Source organism: Chenopodium album, chromosome 9 (assembly GCF_948465745.1).
Source record: "Chenopodium album chromosome 9, dcCheAlbu1.1, whole genome shotgun sequence".
Lineage (NCBI taxonomy): Eukaryota > Viridiplantae > Streptophyta > Magnoliopsida > Caryophyllales > Amaranthaceae > Chenopodium > Chenopodium album.
In genome coordinates, this window is record NC_137842.1 from 50,211,295 (window position 1) to 50,227,270 (window position 15,976).

Below are 15,976 nucleotides of genomic sequence, written 5' to 3' on the forward strand. Positions count from 1 at the left end.
CCTTCCTCCTGGAGTAGTCACCTTGACGGTCTTGCGCCACCCTTGTAGTGATCCTTCCGCCAGAGTTATGAGCTTTGAGGGATCAAAGCTTTCGCTTTGTAGGACTGTTTGGATGAGCGAGGAGTTATCCTCTTTGTATATTGGCTCATCTTTTTCTCGCCCGAATAGTAGTCCCATGACATTAAAGTCAAAGCATGGGGGTGCTTTCTCCTTGTGGACAAGAGTTGGGATTTCGTCTATGAAGTAGCAATCTAAGAAATCTCGAATCCCGGTTGCCTTATGCCATTTACGACAAATGGTTCAGGAAATTCGTAACATGGCTAGTCCTCTCCTTCTTTTATAAATTGTCCATTAAGGGTAAGAGGATACTGATCCATTGGGATTGCTTTCTTGTGGATGAGAGCGTCCCTACGTGCGTTTGACTTTTCCTGGGCTCGCTTGAGATCTTGCCGAGTCGGTTCGAAACCAAGTCCGAAAGTGTCTAATTTAGGGAGGCCAGGTGATTCCAGCGGTTTTGCTATTCCTTTTTTCTTTCCTAGGGTCATCCCAGGAAAATGTCCTTGCTTCTTTAGAATGGCGTTCACGATCATATTGGAGTGGGGGTCAGGGCAGAGAGGGGTCCTTTCATCCTCCTTGATTAAGGAGACCTCTTCATTAAAGCCCCACAGATCTTCATCGTCTTCATCGTGCTCCACATTAATTATTGGATTCTTTATAGCTTTAATCCTCATGGGTGAAGCATCAATTGTAATGGGAATTCCTCCAACTATAGCCTTTACCTGTTGGTGGAGTGATGAAGGGACATCCTTTAGGTCATGAAGCCAAGGGCATCCCAACAATAGATTGAACGAATCCTTAATATCTACTACTTGGAACGTAGTAGCGTGTTCTATTGCTCCCGTTGTTGTGTTCATGATAATTTTACCAAGAGCTTGATGACGAGTGTTGTCGTAAGCTCTTATTCCTTGCGTTGAAGAGGTTAGGTCTTCATCCCTTATGCCTAGAATTCTCGCAGTTCTAAGTGGACAGACATTAATGGCCGATCCATTGTGTACAAGAGTCATAGGGACGTTCATTCTCTTGCAAACCACTGTGAGGTTTAACGCCTTATAATGCTTGTCACCTTCTGGAGGTAAATCCTTGTCGGAAAAGGTGATCAAGTTGATAGGACTAGGGAGATCACTCGTAAGGAAGTTAGCCAACCCCTCAGGAGTGGTGTTAGAATCTATCATTATCTTATCTAAGGCATTCATTACAGCCAACCTATGCTCTCGAGATGTTACAAGAAGCTTCCATACGTTCATTTCAACCTTGGTTTTCTTGAACTATTTGACAATATCATTGTCTTCTATGATTGGTATGGGAACTTGCTGTGTGGTTGGCATAGGTTGTGTTGAAACAGGAGGTTGCATTCTCCCAAATCTTGTGAGGACGTCTATGGATGAATCTTCTTCAACCCAGAAGTCATCCATGGCATACGACACCGAAGTTGGAGGTCCTACCATGTCTTTCAAGTAAACGTCTTCTTTGTCGTTGTCCCAAACTCCATTAATATTTACGTTTTCTTCTTGTGGGACTTGGACTAGTCTTTTATCGGCAATCATCTTCTGAATTAAATCTTTGAATTTAAAACAGTTTTCAATTGTGTGACCCCCTGATTGATGATATTTACAATAAAATCTATCTGTCCTTTTTAATGATTCAAATGGTCTCGGTTTGAGAGGTTTGATCTCGCCACTCTCGGAGAGCATTTTTAACCTTTGTGCATATGGAATCCCAATTGGAGTGTAGAGTCTATTACTCTTCTTGGGTTTATCGATTACCTGCAAAGGAAAGTGTTTCGCATCGTAGGTCATTCCCATGCGTGTGAACTCTTTCCTAGGTTTATTTTTCGAGGGTGGAACCTCGTCATACTTCTTTTGAAGTTCCTTCACAACTTCGAGGGATTCATGTAGCAAGCTTGATCCTTTTAACATGGACAGTGTAAGCAATTGTATGTCCTCTTTACTTGCTAATTCTGGAAGGTTATCCACGGCATCAAAAAAGATCTCTTCCTCTTCTTCGATAGCATGGATTTCTTCGACAGGTTTGATGAGAGATGAGGGATCAACCTCGTTTTCCCCATCAGAGATGGCCAAGGAGTGAGCGAGAGGCGCATTATCAATACTTGGCTTCTTACTGGCAGGAGGCAATGGTAGCTTGTTATTGTCGATTAAGTCTTGGACAACTACTTTAAGCTTCCAACAATTCTCGGTAATATGGCCCCTACCTCTGTGATACTTGCAATTGCATTGGGGTTCCAATTAGTCGTCCTCTTCTCGACTGGTGGGTCCTCAAATGGTCCAATACGAGTTATAAGACCTTTTGCATTTAATCGATTAAATGCGGTGTCATAACTTATACCAATAGGAGTAAAGTTCCTCCTAAATGGTTTCTTTTGTCCTTGATTATTCATAGCGAGGACTTCACTTAAGTTAAAGGTACAAACATTATTTCAGTGGGTGGTTTTCGAAGAAGAAGTATTGTCGTTCTTTTTGCCTTTCCATCCACTGTTGGAGTTATTGTTAGCAGTTTTCAACTTAGCCAGGTCGTCTTCAATATTAATTCCAATGTCGTAGACGGCCTTGAAGGTATGGAGATTATTCTGGTATTTGAGATGCTTGGAGTACTTCTCTGGAAGGTTTTTGATGAATAACCTTACGGACTCTTTTTCGCTTGGCACCTCAATCATCTTAGCTGAGGTTTATCTCCATTTGTTAAAGAAAGTGGTGAAACCTTCATTCTCTTTTTGCTTGAGGATTTCAAGTTCTCTATAATCAGTCTCAACTTGAATATTGCATTTGTATCTATCAATGAAAGCCTTTACTATGGACTCCCAAGTAAAGGTTCTTTCTTTCTCAAGAGAAAAGAACCATTGTTGGCAAACGGTTTCGAAAGATAGTGAGAACAGAGAGGGAAACACCTTCTTGTCGATACCCTTAATACTCATTATTGTTTCGAAGGCTCTTAAATGAAAGTAAGGGTTGTCGGTTTCTTTGAATTTCGGTATGTCGTTGGCATTGAACTTCTGCGGAAGAAGATCCTTGTCCACCGAGACCCCTTGTGAGCTAATCCCTTGAAACTTTTAGTCACTAGACAGTTTGCTCAGACTCTCTTGCATGAGGTCCATCTGTTGTTGTTTCACAGGATCATCAATCTTGAGGGTTAGAACCTTTAACGCCTCAGTCACAGTAATCAGTTGGTTCCTGAGCTCATTGACTTCCTCTTGAGTTTCCATTATTGTCTTAGCTTTCCTCTTACGAGCGATGGGTTTGTCGAAAAGTTGGACTTGGATAAAAAGGTTGTCTTTGATTAAACGCCCTTCCTTGCTGACCACGCGCTGTAAATTAAACCATTTTCGTTTTAATTATTTGACTCAAATTGACCTTGACTTTACGGTTTGAAAGAGAAAAGGCAAAAATAGGTGCATATTTTTAGCAAAAATAAGGTATATATTTTTGGGAGTTAAGTATAGGGTTAAAACAAGTTGTATATTTGGAGGATTAATATCCGACTTACCCCCTAAAAAAATGACGGAAAAACGCACATACAAGACTCCCTTGGACATGGTCAAAGTGTACATTAGTGTGTGCTTTATATAGTGAGTGTAAGTGACATGCTTTGACTCTTGTGTAATACCATGGGACTTAGTGCTTAGACTCGATTAATGACTTGACAAGGTATAATTACCAGTAAAAATTAACTTAATCGACTAGAAAACAGCTCAATTAGACATAAAGTGATGACTCGAGCGATAAACCGAACTGTCGTCAAAACGACAGGACTGGCGCCTCTCTTTGTAGTGTAGAGCCAAACGACAGGACTATCGCCAGGCGCTACACTCCACAGAGTGGCGCTAAAGTTCAAATTTTGGCGCCATTGCTGGAGCGTCGATCTGAAACTGTTTTCGGTATTATTACTCTACAGGGTATGGATAAGTCGTACCAAGTCAACTATGATTAAATATTAAACTTTATTTACTCAGATTAATTAATTAGTTAGGCAAAGTTCTTTTAGTCATAAATCAATTTATTTAATTTTAGCACAAGTCAAACAAACGGTTAGGAAAAACACATAGAGTATGCACAACAAATAATGCACAATTAGTCAAGTAGGCACAACATGATGCAATGAGTTTGCAACCTAACCACGGCTCTAGTTCTCTAAAGTTCGGGATATGGGTTAGTCAATAGAGGGTCCATGGTTAATTGTTCGGATGCACCGCGCAGAAGCCTAACCGTGAAGGGTTGGCGCGAGTGGATGGAACACCGCGAGTTTAGAAAAACTAGCTTCCATGGTTTGGTGAATTCAACATTCTCGGATGTACCCTTTGTTGCTCAGAGCGTTCAATCAGGTAGATGGAGCATGAATTATCAGAGGGTTATGTCCATATGTAGAACACATATGGGTTTCAGAAAAGTGTGAAAAACTCAATCAGGAAGTAGGATCGAGCAAACAGTGCTTAACACTGGTCAAAATTAGAACGCATATTTCTTGCTCGGTATTGGAAGAACTTGGCGCCAGCAAACAGAGTCCAGCGCCACTTTTTGGCTTTAGCGCCTGGCTACAGAAGTTGTCGCCTTGCGCTAACGTCAAAAATTTGGCGCTAGTCTTTGTTCGCTAACGCTAGTTCCTACATGCCTCGGCAGCTTTTTGTGCTCGATAAAATTTTCCAGTTTCGCGCAGCATTATTTTGATCCTAGTTGTGAAAGATATTCCTCAAATTTCCTATGTGTAAAAATCCTATGTTTTAACCCATTACGGATGGTCTTTCCAATGAGATCTTTTTTTATGCATATGACAATAATGTTAATCAAAATTACGCACATGAAATACTTAGAACTTTTCGAGTCTCATCCACTCATTCTAAATCATTGCCGAAATAAATCTCAAGAATTAAAATAGAAATCCTCCCCAGTGGAGTCGCCAAAAAACTATAGGGAATATTTCAAGCATTATCCCTAGCTTGTTCCCCACTGTGATCATACACTAAAGTACGGTGGCGTCCAAAGGGAAAGAAGATAGAGCAAAAGAGTCACCAACAAGTTTTAGGAACTTGTAAACCGTTCACAGGGTGAAGGTTACACCCCTTAACAATCTAAGAGATCGTCAACTCCAATAGGTCTGGAACCATGACTGGTAGTTCGGGGATGAAGGTACAAATCCAACCTAAAAGAGATTGAACCTGCCCTAATAATAGGTCTTTACTTTATTCTGATCGTATTCATGTGCGCTTTTTGATTAACATGCAATCAATAGGTTAGCCCAAAACCTGTTTAATCTATGTTGGTTGAATATTAATGCACAAATAAACTATTATTGGCGATCACTTGAATTATAATCAAATTAACCCTAAATAAGATTATTAATTATCTTATATAAGCGTGATTGCAAGTACCTTTTTCCTTTAAACATGCATAAAAGGTGTGATCAAGAAATAAATAAATATCAAGCAACATAATATTAACAAATAATAATAATCATAATAAATAATAAAAATAATCATAACAATTATAAAAATAATCATGGTAATCATGTTAAAGCATAATAATAGCAAGATCCTAGGCATGATACTAACAAGATTGATAACAAACCCTAACATGTCACTAAGCAATAAAGATCAAAGGTTTAATCCTAACATGATACTAACATGAATATAAATATTAGGAAAGAATACAAAAGGCATTATACTTTTAATCATACTTGATATTAAAGCTACCCTACACATGATACTAGGAACTTATTGTTGTCACCCTAAACATCAAATTAAGAAAAACATCCTAACATGATACTAGGAAACAAAATAACAACCTAGCATGATTCCTACATTATAATATCAATTAAACCATTAAAGTACTTACTTGGATGCCTCGTATCTCTTTCTAATAAAAAAATACACGCGTTAGTAACTTCAAGGAAAATAATAATCAAACAATTAAATTAAATAATAATTGAAATAGAGATTTGGGACCAAACCCTCAAAAATTAAAACCTTTCACGTCTAGGGCGAAGGCAACTTCGAACTTGGCTAGGTATTTCTAGATCTTATGAATGCGGAATTTTGTATGTAGGAGGGGTTGGAAAAGTGAGAAAGAAAGCTTTAGCTTAGAGAGAACTAGAGAATTGATGATTGTAGATGATTGAAAACGAAGTTTTTAGTAGGCTATTAATAGAGAAAATCATCCAAAAGATAGAAGAAATAAACAAGAATTCTGACGCAAAAAAACGAAGTTAGCGCCAGACGCTGACATTAGCCCCAGACGCTAACGCTAGCGGCAAGCGCTAATCAGTTTTTTACGCGTTTTCTAAATTCAGATAAAATTTAACCGTACAGGAGGATAAAATTGTATTTTCCTCAAAAACACTCTTTTATTCTGATTAAAATTCTAAAAAGTAAACAAAAGTCAATTTATCAATGCTAATTGAATTAGGAATGAAAAGAACCTTCTATAAGAATCTAGAAGACTAAAACCATTCCTAATTGCATTAGGAATGATAAATCCATATTAGGCCCTCCTCTAGATCATTGGGCCGCACATAAGGCTCAAACCGGGCCCAGTTTAGTAATTTAGCCATAACTTCCTCATTATTTATCGGAATTGGGCTTATAATATATCGTTGGAAAGCTCTTTTCAAGCCCCATCCAACTATACCATTATTAGACCCTTGCTATGAACCAACCAAACTGGATTGACTGTTTTCTAAAAATAGGTTTTCAAAAACAGAGAGAAAAGAAAAGAAATTAAAACTATCCGCAACACTAGACTTTCCACAGTTTCACTTCATTCGATTATGATTCGACGTGAAAAGTATTCATCATCGGGTTTGGTTTTGGGGAGACACAAATGGGTTTCTACAATAGGCTTAATATAATAAATTGAAATTTCGGCTTGTAATTCGATTTTTGGTTTTTAAAATTCCAAACAGAATGCAAACCATAATCCATATTTTTAAATTTTCCCAAACCAATACCCAACCTGAATTTAAAATAAATCCAAACCGAATTACATATGAATTATTTTCACCTCGATCGTTGATTTAATAATAATCGCAAGACCAAAAAAATATTTGAGAATTTGTGAATTGAGAATTTGATATCACTGTATAGTATAGTCGTACTTGCCTACACAACTTTGCAAGGACTAGACCAAAAAAAATATTGCATGAAACTGTTTTTAAAACTCCTTCCTGCATTGTGATTCAAAAGACCTGCTCCTTGCCGAGACCCTGATAGGCATAGCAGTTCAAAGACAAAAACCTCTTTCGAGACTAAGCAATAAAAAGAAGATATGTAAGCAAATCTAAGCTGAATTCTACACATGCTCTCGAAAGATGCTTACATACAGCCCATTGGCAGGTTTAATAACAATCCACAGCGCATTACCTTAATACTTCCAAAATCAATGGTTTAAACCAAGTACATTCAAGAAACTATTTATGGTGTAAGAACCAAATATATACATCCGACTACAGTTAAAAATTAAGTTTGCAAACATAATACCAAGATATTAGGATTCACAAGATCAGGCAGAATATGCAACAAGTTAAAAGATCAGACAGGTCCAAGAAAGTCTCCCTCCAAACCAACCACAGTCTGAAATTCCCTTTCAGTATCCACCCACTTAGTCCCGATGACACAAAAGCGCACCACCACATCTTTCTCGATCTTCGACTGCTTCTCACTTATGAACATATGATTTTCACCAGGAACATGTTGATAGCCAGACATCTTCTGAGTAGAGAGAAATATTGTCTCAATGCGTCCAGATCTCAAGAACACTCCATGCCTCAAGACCTTGTGGACAGTTCCTTCTAAAACCTCTCCACGGAAAATCTTGAAAGTGAGACAGCTGAAGGTAACATGAAAAAGAAAATCCCCGGATTGCTGCCTGACTCTTCCCTCTCCTATGTTGTCCAGAGTTGTGACCGCAAGCTCCTTTGTTTTCTTCTTGGCTGCAAAATCTTCCATCAACTGAAATATGACCGACTTCTGCAGCATCAATCCTTTAACATCCATATGCTTACAAGGAATGATCACATTCCAAGGCAGTTGTACTTTGATGAACATTATTTCTATATAAGCACAAAGAGATGAAAAAGTTACTACAGAAACTAATGTCATCTGGTTAAACTTATACTCAATCAGCAACAATTGTGAATTAACTTTCTACTCAAATAAGAAAATGGAGGGACATAATATATCTGCCTCAATTAAGTTAAACTTGTAGAGAATATAAAACCACCCATCATCAACGCTTACCATCAACTTGTACATATTTTTAAGCTGCCATTTTGATACCATAAAAGGGAAACTGAGATTATATGAATGCAAGCTTGACAAGGAAATGAAAACCTCAAAAGTTTCAGAGTACAAGAGCAGGGGAAAAAAAACCCCATCAACAAAAAACCATAACTTCATGTTCTGTAATTTATACCAATATACCATAGTTTATCATTAGGATAAGTCCAAAGTTAGCAGCTGTATGTCAATAGTTCTTCAGATTGTTTATTAGGTTGTAATGAACTTAAGTTCCTTGTATAGGATATTATATACAGAAGTTCATACTTCGTAATCCCATATACTCACTTCCTTCCTTCACTACCCATTCATTCATTATTGACTTCTTTTTGAGTTTTTTTTTCCTTCCGAAAGTCACCTAAACTTTAAGACAGCAAAAACGTTATCTATTGAGTTATAGGCTAGGGCCTATCTGGAAGCTAGCTACATGTAGAGACTAATTACCTGAAAATACAACCCAGAAAGGTGTATTCTTCCTTTTATTGGGCAACATTTACAGAGGAACACAATGAAAGCCTAAAGTTATTATATTATAAAATTAGTAGAAATTAATCATATATACCTTATACAATCGGTTTTAAAAACTACCTTATATAAAAATTTGTTGTCAAAAACTACCTAATAAAGCATAAAATGTTGCATCAAGGTACCTTTTCCCATTTTACAGGAGTTACAACTATTTCCTGACGTTGACTTTTCAATTTCTTTTTTTTTTGTTTTTTTTTGTGCCTTTTTTCTTTCTTTTTCTTTCCATAGCACAAAAGTTGATGATTACTATTTTCTATCACAATTCACAATAGAAGCACCGAGTTGCACCTTTTATTCTCACTTCCCCTTCAAATAATGGCGAATTCCTCTACTTATAGTTCCTCCACAACAATCCCTTACCTTCTTTCTCTCTTCTCTCAGCTTAGTACATGACAAAAATAAAAATTTAAAAACAAACCTTTTGAAGGTTCGTCTATGGCAGACACCTAATCAAAATCTGAAGAAGAGACAATCCTTATCTAACGCAATATACTCAAAAGAACATCAAACCCTGAAGAAGATTCAATTCTTATTCACTTCATCATAAATGAGCAATAATTTCATAAGGGTTTGCAAAACAATTAGTTTGAAACCCACACACAATCCCGGGGATGAAATTTTGGACAAGTGTTTTTTATGGTTTGGTCTTCTTCAAGAAGAAATGAGAGAAAAAAGAGGTTTTGGTGGGTAATTTAAGGAGACATGAGAACATGAGGGTATTGAAAAGACAGAAGAAAAAATTCTAAGGAAGATGAACATTTTGGATATAAATGGAGGGGAAAAAGGGGAAAAATACAAAATGTGAACGTCTGAAAATGGTAAAACTCTGCAAATCTGATAAATTTATGCTTTATAAGGCATTTTAATACAACATTTTAATATATTCTTCAAAAAAACATTTTAATATAAGGTAGTTTCCCACAAATTTTCCATCGATTAACTCCATATTATAATAGATCACAAAATTCACAATAAAGAGGACTACTCTAATTGTATTGGTTATAATCCATTATGCAGCAGCAAATTGTTGCATTCCAAATCAAATTGATAAATAAACTAAAATCTCTGTTATTGCACAAATAACTGAGGTATGTGTGTACTCCTCACCGGTCACCCCCTAACCCCGCCTAAAACACTGCCACTAGAACCGTTGCCACCTTAGGTAGGCATTGGGTTAACATTGACATAAATGATAATCTTTATGTAGGAAGATATGTATTTTCAGTTGAAATCAACTAATTCAACCTGGATAAAAATAATTAAAGTTCCAAACGGGTTAATAAGATCCGCAAACAGCATTCACATATAGGCATATAGCCAAAGTCTAGAATGGAATTTGGTAAACCAATATTCTGTTTTGCAACGGGATGTCGAAATTGAGGTTAAAAGGCAACGAGCTTTGAAATAAAAATCAACATGCAAATCATATTCAAACTCTTTCAAAAGGATTCAACATAACATAACAAAAAACACATTTCTTGAGATAAACATTGGTTCAATAATGACAATAGTTTGAGCTCAAATCATAACAATAACAATCTCACTATAGAAACTTAGAGAAATTAAGAAACATTATCGAAATAGCATATCAAAACCAAACGGTATATCAATATAGCAACCAAATTTGATTCAATTATCAAACAACACCCGAAATATTACATAATTTTAGGGATATGTACTGTGATTCAATTATAAAATTTCTAGCAACATTATCGCTGGTTATCATCATTCATAATTATTAGGAAAGATAATATTGTGAATATTTGGGATATATATCTTAGAATATATTGTGCATATCTTTTAGGTTATTTGGTCTTGCCCTCCAAGTTTCCTATTCTATATATACTTGTATGTGGTCGTTTATGTGGTATGAGAAATACAGAGAGAATTATTCATTATATTTTATCATGGTATCAAGAGCTTAGGTTTGATCCAACAATAATTTACTAGAGATTGCAATTATACGTAATATTCATTATTACGCATAACCTTGAGAGATTGTGAGTGTTGACAAACATCATTTAATTTTTTTTTTCTCAAAGCACATGTGAGTGACTATTATTTGTGATTCCATTGATGGATGGTGATCAGAATTTGGTGAAGGCCGCACACGTTGATATGGGTGGTCTTGCGGTACTGACTTCGATTCAAGTTCAACAATTGTTGGACTACTTGACATCCATTAAATCCAAGTTTCATGATAAAAATGATTTGGGTTGGATAATAGATACAGGGGCCTCGAATCATGTGACATGTGATTTGTCTCTTTTGACCAATGTGACCAATGTGAGCCATTGTCCGGTGGGATTGCCGGATGGAAAAAATGCTAACGCATCAAAAATTTGATCGGTGATATTGCAAGGGGGTTTAAAAATCGACAATGTTCTTTATGTACCCCAATTAAATTGCAATTTAATTTCGGTGACTCAATTGAGTGACGAATCTAATTGTATTATGCAATTTACTAATAAAATTTGTGTTATACAGGACCTCACAATGAGGAACGTGATTGGAGCAGGTGAACGAGTAGATGGACTTTATTATTTTCGGGGTGTTCCTATGGTGAAGGCGATGAAGATAGACGGGGATCATTCCACAGAGCTGTGGCATAAACGATTGGGGCATCCTTCGGGTAAAGTACTTCAACAGCTTCCATTTGTGAGTCGTGGTAGTAATAAATTTAAATCATGTGATGTGTGTCCTCGGGCAAAACAACATAGGAGTAGTTTCCCTTTGATTCAAAATAAAGCAAGCCGAATTTTTGAGCTTGTTCACTTAGATTTATGGGGGCCTTACAAGACTCCATCTTCTTGTGGTGCTCATTATTTTTTGACTATAGTAGATGATTACTCTAGGGGTGTGTGGACTTATTTGTTAAGAAATAAAACGGAAGTTGAGTATATGTTTCTTAATTTTGTTGCGATTGTTCGACGTCAATTTTCTCAAGAAATTAAAGTGGTCCGTAGTGATAATGGTACGGAATTCAATTCCTTGAAAGAGTATTTTTTTGACAATGGGATTTATTTGAGACCTCATGTGTGGGCACGCCTCAACAAAATGGGCGTGTTGAGAGAAAACATCAACATATTTTGAATGTTGCTAGAGCCTTACGTTTTCAAGCAAATTTACCTTTAAAATTTTGGGGGGAGAGTGTGCAAGCGGCATGTCATTTAATTAATAGAACTCCTTCTCGATTGCTTGATTATAAAACCTCTTGTGATGTGTTATTTGGCAAACCACCTTCATATGAGTATATTCGGGTGTTTGGGTGTTTATGTTATGCGCAAAATCTAAAAAGTAATGGTGATAAGTTTGCGAGTCGAAGCCGAAAGTGTGTATTTATAGGATATCCTTTCGGGAAAAAGGGGTGGAAGGTTTATTACTTAGAGACCCAGGAAATTTTTGTTTCAAGGGATGTGATTTTTAATGAGAGTGAATTCCCGTTCATTGCTTCTAGTATGAACAAAGATTTGATGAATGCCTCGTTGACTCGTGATGTTGGGAATTGTGATGTTGGGAGTGTGAGTGATGATGAGTGGTGTGTGGTAGAGAATGTGAATGGTGAGGGCAATGATATAGAGCATGAGGGAGGTGTGAGAGCTGATGGTGTTGCGGGGACAGCAGGGGGAAACACGGCTGGGCTGCGGCAGGAGCCCACAGGCCGCGACCAGGCTGCGGAGGAGCCTTCCAGCCCCTCTTCCGTGTGCTCTGGTGCGGCAGATGAGTGCAGCAGCACAGAAGAGCATGCTAGGCAGCAGAACGACAGTGAGCAAACAGCTCTAAGTGAGCCGAATGTTGTGCAGCAGGGTGATCAAAGTAACATCTCAAGTGAGACCGAAGCCTTGGGTAAAGGCATGAGACAGAAATTTCCGAATGTGAAGCACCGTGACATTGTGACACACACAATAAGAAATAAAAGTCCATCTACATCATCTCAGCGTTCACCTGCAACATTACTTTCCTCAGGTATTGTTTACCCTATAACACATTTTATTGATTCTCACTGGTTTTCTGTGAAGCATAGAACATATATTGCTGCTATTACAGGTGGAAATGAACCCAAAAGTTTCAGGGAGGCCATGAAAAACGAGGGTTGGAGGAAAGTAATGGCGGATGAGATCCAAGCTCTAGAAGAGCAAGGCACTTGGGTGCTAGAGAAACTTCCACCGGGCAAAAAGGCACTTGGAAGCAAATGGGTTTACAAAGAAAAATATGATGAGCATGGGAATTTGCAGAGATTAAAAGCAAGATTAGTCATCTTCGGTAATCATCAGGTTGAAGGGTTAGACTACAGTGAGACATTTGCTCTGGTTGCGAAGATGGTGACTGTTCGAACTTTTCTTGCAGTAGCGGCGGTGAAAAATTGGGAAGTTCATCAAATGGACGTTCATAACGCTTTTCTTCATGGTGATTTGGAAGAAGAGGTATATATGAAAATCCCTCCTAGTTTTGAGAAAGACAATTCTGACAAAGTTTGCAGGATGCTGAAATCATTGTACGGGCTTAAACAAGCTCCTCGATGCTGGTTTGCAAAGCTTGCTACAGCTTTGAAAAATTATGGCTTTAAACAGTCATACTATGATTATTCTTTATTTACTCTGACAAAAGGTAAAATGCAGCTTAATGTGTTAGTATATGTTGATGATTTAATTGTTGTAGGCAATGATAAAAATGCTATGCTCAATTTTAAATCGTATCTGGGAGATTGTTTCAAGATGAAAGATCTTGGAGTGTTGAAATATTTTCTGGGGATAGAGGTAGCCCGGAATAAACAGGGAATTTTTATTTGTCAGAGGAAGTATGCACTGGATATTATTACTGAAGCTGGTTTGCTTGATGCTAAACTTGCAGAGTTCCTTATGGAACAAAATCACAAGTTAGCTTTATCTCAGGGAGAGTATTTTCATGATATTGAGAAATATCGTCGCCTCATAGGTCGTCTGATTTATTTGTCTGTTACGAGACCCGATTTAGCATATTCTGTACACATTTTATCACAGTTTATGCAAAAACCCAGGATTGACCATTGGGAAGCAGCTCTGCGAGTTGTTAGATATTTGAAGAAGAGTCCGGGACAGGGCATTTTATTGAGATCTGATAGTGCTTTACAGTTGGAAGGTTGGTGTGATTCAGATTAGGCAGGTTGTTCTCTCTCTAGACGGTCCTTGAGTGGTTGGTTTGTGCTTCTTGGTTTGTCTCTAGTGTCATGGAAAACCAAGAAGCAGCCTACTATGGCCCTTTCTTCATCGGAAGCCGAATATCGTTGTATGAATGCAACAACTTGTGAATTAAAGTGGTTGAAGGGATTACTTGGTGATTTAGGTGTTCTACATGAGAATGGGATGCATCTTTATTGTGATAGTCAGTCTGCGTTATATATTGCGCAAAATCCAGTGTTTCATGAACGAACAAAGCATATTGATTCAGATTGTCACTTTGTTCGTGATGCGATTACAGATGGGACGATAATACCCTCGTATGTTCCTACGACGGTTCAGTTGGCTGACATTTTTACAAAAGTTTTGGGAAAATCTAAATTCCAGTTTTTATTACGCAAGTTGGGCGTCCAGGATCCGTACTCTCCACCTTGAGGGGGGGTATTAGGAAAGATAATATTGTGAATATTTGGGATATATATCTTAGAATATATTGTGCATATCTTTTAGGTTATTTGGTCTTGCCCTCCAAGTTTCCTATTCTATATATACTTGTATGTGGCCGTTTATGTGGTATGAGAAATACAGAGAGAATTATTCATTATATTTTATCAATAATCTTCGTATTTAGAACTTATAGCTGAGATTTTTGAACCCTACACTTACTGCATTAACAATTAAGTTAAATAAGAACAAAGATGAGCCCTAAATTGTGAAATTGATATGATGATTACTAAAACAAACAACAACTTACCTAATGGAGAGCGTGAAATGTGTTGTTTGGAGCGCTTCAATGGAGAACTGAGAGAGAGAAGGGAGCAAGAAGATGAGGCACTTGGCAAGTAGGCAGGGCTATCAGACCGCGTTCATCCGATTTTTCCCCTTCTTTATTGTCTTTGATAGAGCAATTCTATGGGTTCCTGTTAGATCTTAGAGCCCCATTAATAAAGTGGATTGCTAAATGGTTAAATTGGGTCACATCCGTCATAAATGTGTCGGGGTCGTACACGATCTTACTAAACATAATTACATATAAGGGTAATTTAGTTGATTTTTTCAACAAACATGGTTTATTTAATGACCCAAAATCTACACCATTCATGTTATAACCGATTACACTAGTAGTTTATCCCTAGACCCAAGACTAGGCACCTATACCTACACCCCCTCCTAAACGATGCACATAAAACCCACTACACAACAACTACTACAGTACTTTTTTTTCAAAAAAAAAAAATAAGTCACTATTTTCATTTATTCATTTCAATTTCTCTGCACATTTTCTCTCCTCACCCATTCTCTCTTTACATCATTTCTCTTCCATTTTCTCTCTCATCAAAAACTTTAATGGCAAAATTATTACAATATTATCACAAATTATCACAAGAAATCTTTCTATCACTATGAAATTCAACAAAACAAGACAAAGTTTAAAAGAATAAATTATTTGTTCAAATTTGGAACAAAAAAAGTATAGTTTTATTAAATTTTTTTTGTTGCGATTGTATTTTAGAAACATAATCGAAACATCAACATTGGTAAATGTATTATTGTAAGTATCATACTATTGTTTTAGTATTTTTTGTTCAAAAACTAGTAAATTAAACCAGTACATTCTTCAATTTTTTTTTACATAGCGAAGGAAATAGTAGTATTAATAATTAGTTCATAGTGATTTTTTTTATTTTGGACAAATGTTCATTTTCATTTTAATAAATGTTCATTTCCATTTTGAAAAATGTGCATTTATATATAGTATACTGTCATTCACATAATAATGTTAATTCTTTTTCAAAGTTTGGAGTGGAAAATTATTTTGATGAATGTTCATTTTTATTATTTTAAGATGTTCAATTACATATTAGTATATAGTCATTCACAATTTTACACATTAACATTTTGATAAAATTTTATATTTGTGTCATCTTCTTCCCAATATTTCATGTTCATTTCA

General features: G+C 36.7%; 1 pseudogene across 1 annotated transcript; it reads right to left on the reverse strand.

Moving 5' to 3' along the window:
* Window positions 1-7,282: 7,282 nt before the first annotated feature.
* On the reverse strand, window positions 7,283-14,966 carry LOC145559834 (DNA-directed RNA polymerase V subunit 7 pseudogene; annotated as a pseudogene). The gene is made up of 2 exons (XR_014092984.1): window positions 14,777-14,966; window positions 7,283-8,112 (listed from the first exon to the last, which is right to left on the reverse strand). The product of XR_014092984.1 is annotated as a DNA-directed RNA polymerase V subunit 7 pseudogene (transcript).
* Window positions 14,967-15,976: the final 1,010 nt, after the last annotated feature.